This window comes from Falco rusticolus, chromosome 3 (assembly GCF_015220075.1).
Source record: "Falco rusticolus isolate bFalRus1 chromosome 3, bFalRus1.pri, whole genome shotgun sequence".
Lineage (NCBI taxonomy): Eukaryota > Metazoa > Chordata > Aves > Falconiformes > Falconidae > Falco > Falco rusticolus.
The window spans coordinates 82,627,901-82,638,778 of record NC_051189.1 but is presented as its reverse complement, the minus strand read 5'-3'; positions in this window follow the sequence as shown (position 1 = coordinate 82,638,778).

Below are 10,878 nucleotides of genomic sequence, written 5' to 3'. Positions count from 1 at the left end.
CAGGGAACCCTCAGCTTTCATGGAATACTGCCCTTCAAGATGCAGCCCCTCAGTTGTTTTCGTTACCCCACAATATTTTTCTTTCTGCAGTCACCTCTGTCAGACATGCCTGGTAGCTCCCTCACCTTCCCTCTGGCTCCCTCCTAGCTGGGGACACACTTGCCAGGCCAGCCCTAAGCTGCAGCTGCACATGTGTCTTTGAACTCCACAGTGTCTCTGCTTTGGAGTCACCCACCGGGGGGGTCCCACATCCACAGTGGTTCTTCAGCCATCCTGCCATCTCAAACCCCTTCTTCATGTCACTCCTTCCACTTCCTCCTGCAATGCACTGTGTATCTCCTGTGAGAAAACAGTTCTCCCTGCAGGACACTGAGTTGATATTAAATAAGCTCTCCTGTCTTTCAAAAAGATTTTCTGCAGACCTCTGAGGTAAAAGTGCAAAAGCTTCCCTTGCTCCTTGGCTTATGCTCTCAGTCAGCCGTTAGTGCTCTTCTCTGGTCTGGGCACGGTGTGATGTGTTCCCATCTCCTTGCTCTTTGGTTTCAGGAGAGATAAGCCTGTCTTCAGTAGGTCCGGTCAGTGCAGGGAAAGCCTCTTCAGGTCTGCAGAGCACTGTTGCTATGATTCATGCTGGTAAAAACAGTCCCTCCGCATTGGAGGTGAGAAGTTCCATGATGACTTCCCTCATCCTGCCCTTGGGCTGGATCTGTGCTGCTCCCCAGCAACCTACAGATGGAGGGAAGGGACACACAGGGACTTCTGAGCTTCCTGCCAGTCCTGACATGGTTCTGGACTCAGCATATAGAGAAGAAACAGTTTCATGTGAGAGAACTGCAGACGCCTCCATTCAGTGGTGCAGGCATGTCTGATGCTTGTGGCTGCACAGCTCTGGGGTGCTGGGAAGATAACGTACAGACCTTCCTGGAAGAAAGCACCGTGTGTATGTTGTTCAGATAGTCTGTAAAGTGTGAATTCATTTCCCAGCTATGGATTCATGCCCAATTTATCAGGGTTGCTATGAGAACAGACAGAGTTGATGAAATTGAACTCCCTACAATTACTGTCTCACACAGATTTTAAATAAAAGAGCCTTGGTTTCTCAGAAGGTAGTATCTTGCTAGAAAACCATTCCAGCTTGGTTTTTTATGTGAATGAACAGATGTCTCAGGGAATTGGGTTAAACTTTGCCAAATTTATCCTGAGACAGCGGAAGACTGAATCTTAGGAGTATTTTGTCAAAATTCATTTTCTTTGGAGAATTCAGAGTGGCTTGCTGTAGAACAGGTGTTGCATTTCATTATGTGTTTGTTTTCTGTAGAAATATGGCATCTAAGATGGAAACCTCAGAATTTTGCCAGTGTTAATATTTACCTTACTAAAAACCACACACACATTCTCAAAACTCACATTTGAAAATATCCTTTGTGTCCAGAGAGCGCTGACATACAGCCATATAAGTTAGACATTAAAAACTCCGATTTATAATGTTCAGTTCTACTGAACCCAGCAGCCTTCATATGAGTAAATTAGCTGCAGAAATACACTGGCCTGAAAAACACTGCAGAAAAACTCAGGGGACCTCACGTAGATGCTTTTTGTCCCCTGGGCATTGTGCTGTCTTGTCAGTTCCTTTGTATTAACTTTAGAGCTTTTTGATCAGTTCCAAATGAATTCGACAAAGTAGTGATGTGCTCAGTGTTATTTATATATATATATATATACGTTTCTAGAATATCTGGACAGCACAGACGAGACAGACTTGCTGCATTGAGCAAAACAGTGTGGTGTGGGTTCCTCAGTTCTTTGTATTATTTAGATTGCTGGCTGGCCAGTCAGCACACAGAAAGACTTGAACTGCTTGTGTAAGGGTTGTCAGAGGATACAGGAGAGAACTGGACTAAGGAAACGTGGGGGGCAACCAGGATGCAGGGGAGTAGGGGCAGAGTGAATGGGCTGAGAGTAACCCTGGGGATATGGGGAACTTAGACCCTGTTGAGGGCATTCACACAGTACAGGGACAAAATGGAAGGGAGAACCTACACTAGCCCGAACGTCACCTTTTGTGTGGGCTTTTAGTTACCAAGAAAGTGTTATACTGCGGAAGACTCATGGCCTGCATCCAAGAATCCTTGATGCCTGAGTAAAGAAAGTGGCATTGGATAAAGTGGAAGAAGTCTTCTGGAGGGAAACCTCAGGGACTGGAGATAGATAGGACAAAAAAGCATAGTGAACATCAGTTTAATCTTTATGGCAACAATTTTTAATCAACAGGATGGCTTTTTGACTCTGCTCCATTTTCTGCATTCATCTGTCAAGTTGTCACTTACTGGTTTTTGTGGGTTTTTTTGTTGTGTTTTTTTTTTTTATTATTATTTCTACTGTGGTGTCTAAACCAGATAGTCACTATTTTATCTGAACAGTTTTTCTCAGCTTTTTTGACTCCTAAGCTCCAAACATGAATGGGCTTTCAGTGTACAGGCCATTGTCCGCAAGGACAAAGAAAAGCGCTCCCCCCGCCCCCCCCATGCACACACGCATGCATACACAGCAATGTCACTATTCCTATAAAATAATGTGCATTCAGTCAGTATAAATAAATATATATATATATATATATATATGTATATATTTTCTGGCCTGCAGGCAAGATGGCATCTATTCTTTATGGTGGCTTATAAAAGACTGTGCACTTGCTTTAAAAATACGACCCTGTGCACAGTGCCAGCTGTTCTAGTGTAAGGAGCAGCTCTCCTTCCTCAGCTGCAACCTCTGGCTGCAAGGAACTCTGCTGCTGTCTTGGAGGGTTTTTTTGTCTTTGCCTTTTTCAGAGCAGGCCCTAGGGAGAAAGCTGACTGATTGCTGTGCTGGATTAGTGAGGCTTCAGGGCAAGGGGACTGACCAGAAGTTGAACCTGATAGAACTAGGGCGACCGAGCACTGGAAAGGCTGCCCAGAGAGGCTGTGGAGTCTCCTCTGGAGACATTCAAAACCCACCTGGACTTGGTCCTGTGCAGCCTGCTCTAGGTGAACCTGTTTTAGCAGGGCGTTGGACTAGATGTTCTCCAGAGGTCCCTTCCAACCCTGACCATCTGTGAACTCGGGCAATTGATGGAAGATGTGGTAGTAGTGACTACACCCATAGATTCAGCTCTAGCCCATCTGAAAGCCTTGTTGTAACTCATTTTGCCCACCTGCTTAGGCATACTAAGCTTGTTGTTTAGGACCATATTTGCCTATCTAGCACAGGTTTTAATCAAACTGGACTTCATACCTTTAACTAATGACTCTTCAATGTGTTTCCCTGCAGGCAATGAGTGGTAGCTTAGCACCTGGAAAGGCGTAGTGAGGAGACCATTGTTCAGGTAGGTAATGTTGTTACAAGGACATATAATAATCTAGCTGCATTTAATTTAAGATAAGAAAAAGTAAAGACAGACACACGAAAAGTACTTTGTTGCAGAGCTCCCATGGGAAGAGTGATGGGATTTTGTTGTCTGCCTCCTCTTTATGCCTTCAGAAACCTCCCTCAGCACATTTTACTTATTTGCCTGTTTCTCATCTTTGGCATTGAAGTATATCAGAGTCCAGCAAATGCTGAATTTCAGAAAGCGAGGAGTAGAATGGGCTAATAAAGCTCCAAAACAAAATTCCTCTTTCAGACCACGGAGCAGATGGTGGCACCTGTGGCAATACATTTCCTTCCCTTCCCTTCCTGCCACTGCTATATTAAGAACTGATGAGGAAATTTTACATCTGGGCTGGTAGCTTGCCATGAACTTCAGCAAAGCTATGATAATGTTATTTGTTAAGGGGATTGGAAATTATTCCAACTGCACTATTAAACAGTTCCCTAGTTTTTCTTCCAGGTGTTAAGCTTACAGATTGTTGAAGATTTCTTTAAGGTTCTTTCTTTTTTTCAAGAATCCTTAGAAAACTAAGAAAGTTGCCAAGATACTTCAGATGACTAATCACAAGGAAAACCCCTGTGTCTTTCAGTAAAGACAAAACTTCATTGCTTCCTCTGACTCCTTAGAGCAAAAAGCTCAAGGTAGTTTTTAGGCACTGATTTTTGCAAGGAGAAAAAGATGCAGGGGGAAGGTGTAGTTTGCAAGTTGTATATATTTGCAAACACTGTACTTTGTGGTGCTCTGCGAAGTTGCTTTAGAGAGCAGTGAGCTGTGAAAACTTCCCCTGCCAGCAGGACTGTCGCTGTGAGCAGCTGTGTGCAGCAGCTATCAGCTCCAGCAGGTTAGCAGTGCAAGGTAAGATGATCCCGTCCCAGGTCCCAGCTTTTCCTTGTTTTGCTCACCCAGCTGGTTAACCTCAACTTCACTCAGATTTTTTTCTTTCTAGGAGACAGGTAACCTGGGTCAAAATTAAAGGGGCAGGCTTGCTTGTGTCTGTTACCCACTACAGGGGAAAGCAACTTCTGGGTCCACAGTGCAAGTAAAGTAGAGCTCACCTCCTGCCCAAGTGTATTCCTGATGTATACAGGATGTATATCACATCTGTATTTTCAGATGTGATAACAAAGAAACGTTCTCTCTTTATGGTGGAATATAACAAATAGTAGAAGGAAAACTAAATAAATAAAACAGTAGAATCTTCTTTGCTAATGCAACTATGAAATCACATAATTAAAATCACTCAAAGCCAGAAAAATGGAAATAACAATGCCTTGCAGCAATGCAACTTCTTGCTGCTCATTTCCAGCCCATGCTTTGCTGATGTCACTTTGCACACCAAGGCAGAGAGTGACACTGTTGTGTTTGGCTTTGTCAGGCTGTTGTAAGCAGCCATGAACTTCAGCTCACAGCCTGATCCAGGCTAAAGCTGTGTAGCCTTGTCAACAGGGTGCTTTGCTTAAACAATCTTTGCAGGTCATGTCAGCTGGGAATCATTATTTATAGCAAAGGGCTTCCAAGTGGGACTGGGCTTGTACTGCAGTGGCTGGCAACACAGAATGAACATAATCCTCTTTTTTTGCCTCTGCAAAATACTGCTGAGGCCCAGCCCTAATCACCTGTCTGTGTAACATCTCACTGTTGCACTTTTCTCACTTTTTGCACGAGCAGCTACCTGTGGCAAATGACTGCAGGCAGAGCAGCAGAGCCCAAAGAATACGAAGGGATGGCACAGCTTTGTGCTCTTTCTGGTATGGCAGGGAAGGAGGCAGAAGGAGTCTTTGACAAAACTGGTAGAGGCAAAGAGTGAAGAGTTACCAGGTGGGGTGTAGAGGGAGCTCATGGCTGGCTGTGAGAGGGAAGGGTGCGGGAGATGGACACAAAGGAGAGCAGGGAGTGGTGCAGGTTGCTGAAAATCAGAGAGTTTTGGGAAAAGTAGAGCATTCAAGGACAGCAATGAGAAGGCAAAGATACTCTGTGAACAAGAGGAAAAGAGATCTGGGGCTGACCCTTAAAGACCACCTGCATTAGTCTGCACACAGCTCAGCTGTGCCGATTTTTTTTTTGCTTGTCAAGAATCTGTTGAGTAAGTCTTGTCTGTATGTGAGGACAGAGAAGTGAAAAAACACAGGCAAGTGAAAGGTGTAGGAGGCAGATGGTAAGGCAGGACATGCAGAAGTGGGGTGTCTGGGTAGGGAAAGACACTGGCAGTGGTGGTGCTGCCTGAAAGTCACAGCCATCCCATCCCTTCCTTCCATTTCCCTGACTTAATGGGGGGAGAATCAGCCCTGACTGAACTCGACAATGTTAGTTAGTACCTTGTTTGGAGAGGAGCCACAAGCAAGCGGCACTAAGCGGAGGCAGAGCCCCTCTGTGCAGAGAGATAAAGGGAGATCTGCTTCAAAGGAGAGGCAGTGGGTCAGCACTGCAGAGGCAAGGCAGGAGACATTTCTATTTCCAAATGTGCTATCTGAGGAGATAAACAGTTCTCGCTGTCACTAAGCCTTTCTCCACCATGCTGCAACCAAAGGCACTGTAAGAGACAGGTGCCTTGTGTTGCTTCATGGCTGTTGCTGGATGATTCATAGACCTTACGCCAAAGTGCAAAGTTAAATTCCCAGGAACTGCTGAACCCAGGATCATAGCAGGAAGTAGACAGCAAAGTTGGTGGGATGATGGAAGTTAATCCTCAATAAAACAAAAAAGACAAAAGCATCTTGAGGGAAAATGGGCATCTGGGATTTTTCTGGGGTCTCATGCACACCCTTCCCTTGCTGAGCCCTCATTTCACTGCCTCCCCAAATGTACTGATTCTGCTGGGCTGATACCAAGTGGTACATGCAAAGGGTGTCAAAGAGGAACCAGGATGTTTTGGCAGAAAGGCAAGGAACTGGAAATTCAAAGGAGAAAGAAATAAAACAGGAATGAATAAAGTGAAACAAGTTTTAGATATTCATTCCTTCTTCCTCCCAGACAAATTAGGGAATGGTGGGTCTGCAGGAAGAAAAAGAGCTGAAAGAGAAACAAAAAGAAAGATGTCTGTATTGTTTCTTGCTATACCAGTAGGAAGGAGGTGGGGAGCGCTCAGCAAAGATCAGTGCAGGCTGATGGGGTGGAAAGGGGACCATCCCAATTCTTAATGTTTTCCAGCTGGCTCAGATTGCTGGTGTTTGCTATTCCCATGATATCTTTGATAGCATCTGTCTGATGTACTAATGATGAGATGCTCCATTCACCACTCAAGAGAAGGATTAGAGCTCAAATCGCCATTCCAGCTTGTCACTCACCAAGGAATTAATATCTTCTTTGAATGTAGAATTTACTGACCCCGTGGGAGAGCCTAAGACTAAGGAAATGATGCTTTAAACATGAGATCACTGAAAGAAAATAATGCATTAGCTGGAGAGCTTTCAACTTTCCAAGCTGTGGCTGAGAGCCACTGGACAACATTACACAGAGACACCTAATTCATGCTCCAGCCAGACCATCACAAATACCCTAGACATTTCCTCCTCTGAAGGAACAGCAGAGTATATAGTACAGGGACCCCAAGAGATGGATAGTTCTTAAATATTTTATATGGCCAATACGGAAGAGGCTTTGATCTGCATCTTTCCTAATGGAAGAAAATATGTACTTAAGGTCCTGTTTTATCACTGACAGCTGGCTATGTTCACAAATTTGGGTCAGCGGCTGTGGTAAAAAGCACTTTGAATTTCATCTGAGCAAAAGACTGATAGCAATGATTTAGGTGAACTTATATGGATATGCTCACACGGAAAGACCAGCTTCCTGCAGTGCAAGGCTGTGATCTGTGCTAGCTCAGCTGTGCGGTGAGGCTGTTCAGCAGGAGTGAGCTGGTACTGAACTGAACGTGCACAGTGGTACAGAGCAGCAATATCTCAGGAAACTAGGTGGCTGGGCAATGATACACTGTCACTTTGGGTACTCTGAGTTCCTCCAGTTATTACTAGCATTTATGGTTTTAGAAAGCCTGTGGACACCCCAACCCCCAACCCCAGTTTTTATAAAAATGTCTTTAGAAATGACTAGGAAATAAAATCCTTTAAAAAATGAACTGTGGATTCAAGTTTTTACTATTTTGTCTTGGTAGAGTATTTTTTGGTTTTTTGCTGTTTTTTTTTTTTTATTATTCTAGGTCTAGTTTCTGTTTATACTACACATAATTTTGTTGGAATAATTCTGAACTTATCTTCTTTGGAATATTTGTGCAATTTTAGCCAAAATGTGCTGCAAATTGAAGCAATTCTTTTGCAGTTGTTGGAGTCACTATGGATTGATCAAGGTACAAAAGAACAAGAAAGATGTGACTCAAGGCCAAAACTTTCTGTTCCCAGTTTTGCATGGGTTGGATAATACATTTTGGTTTAGCATCTTGGTGTATGTCCACTCCTACTGGCCAAGCCTATTCAGGAATTTCCCAAACCTGTTCAGTACATCATAACATTATAGAATCATTTAGGTTGGAAAAGACCTTTAAGATCATCAAGTCCAACTGTTAACCCAAGACTGCCAAGTCAACCTTCCATAGCTTTCTGTTTGCACTGCCGTATGTCAGAAATAGTAATATGTTACTGCTTCACATGACATCTCTGGTGTTCAGATCACTAACTACAAGCACAGTTTTGGGGTCCAGCTGGGAACAGCCAAAGCCTGAATTTGGGAAATGCTGAGCACTGTTCGCTGTCTTCATCTGTAGTATGTACCGTGACTTGCTGGCAGCTTTGATGCTTAGGCTTGGGCTGTCCAATGCAAGAAGCCAAAATCACAGACTTCTTTGAAAAAATAATCATAGTAGTTGAGCTTCCTGGTAAGGAAAAATCATTGCAGAAGACCTTGCCATTGCATGGTAACATGAACAAGACGACAACCTGAGCGTTTCAGGTCACAATAAGATGGATGTGTTTATCCTGGACTTATCCTTTCTGCCTGGTTCTGTGATTCAGAACTAAGGCTTAGAAGAGAAAAGCCTCTCCACAAAATGCAGGAATGTTTCACTACATATGTGAGGTTGCTGAGAACTGGTGGAGCCACCAGCTATAAGGTATAAAGGTGAGCTAGCTCAGGGTTAGCCTGGAGGATCTGTTCCTTTAATCTCTGGAATCACCCCTGCTCATGTCTCTGCACCAGCGGCCTTCTCTGACTTTCTGATGAGAGAGGACTGAACCTCCCATGAGTGAAGCCTGTTTCTGTGTGGTCACAGAGGCTGATGAAATCTGCTTTTGGGAAGGCTTAAACTGTATCTGAGCTCCCCTAGGAAGGGAGCACAGCTGGGCACCCATGGCACACAGCTTGTGCCATGCCTGCACTTCACCTCTCAGAGGGCAGTTCCCTGGATGGGCTACGCTAACTGAAACATCTCTAGAGACTACAGCAGCAGGCAGGTCCTACAGCTCCCATAGGGTAGGATAATATGAAGGTAAACCCAGACTAGCAGGGATCAGGGTCTGCCTCAAGGCAGCCACAATTGTCCTGCCTCCTTTTTCTGTGGAGAAGAACTGTGGCAGCAGGGATGTTGAAGTCAAAATCCCTACCTTCGCTATGCATGTTCATCCAAAAACGTTTCATCAGGCTAAGGAGATTTTTCTGCCTCTTTTGATTCTGCCTGCCTGTTTGCACATCTGCCCCCTATTAATTTTTGTCCCAGGTCCTCAGCCAATCACGTATCTAGATAGTCACTTAGTGTCATCTCATACCAGAGATGAATCATTGGACCACAGTGACAAGGAAAGCTGAAGCTCAGGCTCTGGAAGGTCCCCAGTTCAGAAAAATGAAGGCTTGAAGGTCCTAGATGTAACAGATCACTTCTATGGAACTGAATTTCAAAGCAGTTAAATGAATCTATGCAATTAATGAACTTTTCCTTAGTTTAATATCACTCCCTAGTATCACTTGAGTTCAGTTTCCATGTACTTTATTTTTCCAGACCAGTCCTGATTTGCCTCTGCCCCTCAATAGTATCACCTTGCAGCTGTACAACAACAGCCACACTGGTAGCCATGCTTTTGGGAAAGAGACAAAGAGAATTCAGCTTGAGAGGTGGATTTGCCAAGACCTCAGACTTCAAATGTTTTTCCCAGGTAGTTCAGGGAGCTTTAAAGCTCCTTTCTTTTATGTCTGTCTGGGAGAGAAGACTTAGGATACAGTTGCTTCTTACACCTTCCAGCAGCGAGTGCCTTGTTTGGTGGGGAGATTTCCAGTCCCGATGCCATATTTGCAGTAGATTGATCAGAGGAGACAGCTTAATTTGAAGTAAGATGGGACAGATACTTTGAATGTTAGTAAGTCACTAGCACTGCATGACATTTGCCTGAAAGTCCTGAAGGAATTCAAATGTAGAACTATAAACTGCTGGTCAAGCTGTATAACCTGTCATTAATGTCTCTGTACCAGAGCACTGGATTGCCAGTGCAAGCCCCCACTATAAAAAATTACTGGTGAGTCTTCCATCTGTGGTAAGAGAGTGGTGTATATAATAAAGAGTAAGACAATGAGTATGTGAATAACAGTCTGTTGAAAAAGAGTCGTTGTGGCTTCTGTAAAGGGAAAGCCTGCATCATTGTCATGCTGGGTTCTGTCAGGGTCTCAATAAGCACGGGGGGGGGGGGGATCCAGGAGACGTAATATATTTAGACTTCCAAAAAGCCATTGACAGGTTCCTTACCAGAAGTTATTAAAGGAACTAAGTTGCTACAGGGTTGGAGGAAAAGTCCTTTTATGGAATGAATGCTGGGTAAAGGACAGGAAGGAAATAGAGTGCATGGGGCACTTCTCAGGGTCAAGATGAATAAGCAGTGAGGATAGGACAGGACAGGACAGGACAGAATAGACTAGACTAGAATACAACACTATTTCAGTTGGAAGGGACCTACAATGATCATCTAGTCCAGCTGCCTGACTGTTGTGGTTTAACTCCAGCCACCAACTAAGCCCCACGCAGCCACTTGCTCACTTGCCTCACCGTGGGATGGGGGAGAGGATCAGAAGAGTAAAAGTGAGAAAAGTTGTGGGCTGAGATAAAGACAGTTTAACAAGTAAAACAGGAAAAAGGTCCTGGACTTGTCGTTACCCTATAAATGGGCTCATGCAGCAGTAGCCACAATAGATGTTGGGCATCATTGGCAAGAGTATTTAGAGTTAGACAGAGGATGCCATTTTAGCACTATATAAAACCTCCATGCATCCTGATCTTGAGCAGCGAGGGCGGTTCTGGTCTCTGTATTTCAAGAGAGACATGGGGGAGTTAGAGAAGGCACAGGGAAGGGCATCTACGGCAATCAAAAGGATGGAATAGCTGCTTTATGAGGAACTACAGAAAAGGCTGCAGCTCTGCAGTTTGAAGACAGGAAGGCTCAGAGAAGTTATCAGTGAGGTTTATAAAATCTTGAAGGTGGTTGGATAAGGTGAATGCAGATCTGTCTTTCACTAAATTCTGCGACATGAAGATGAGAGCT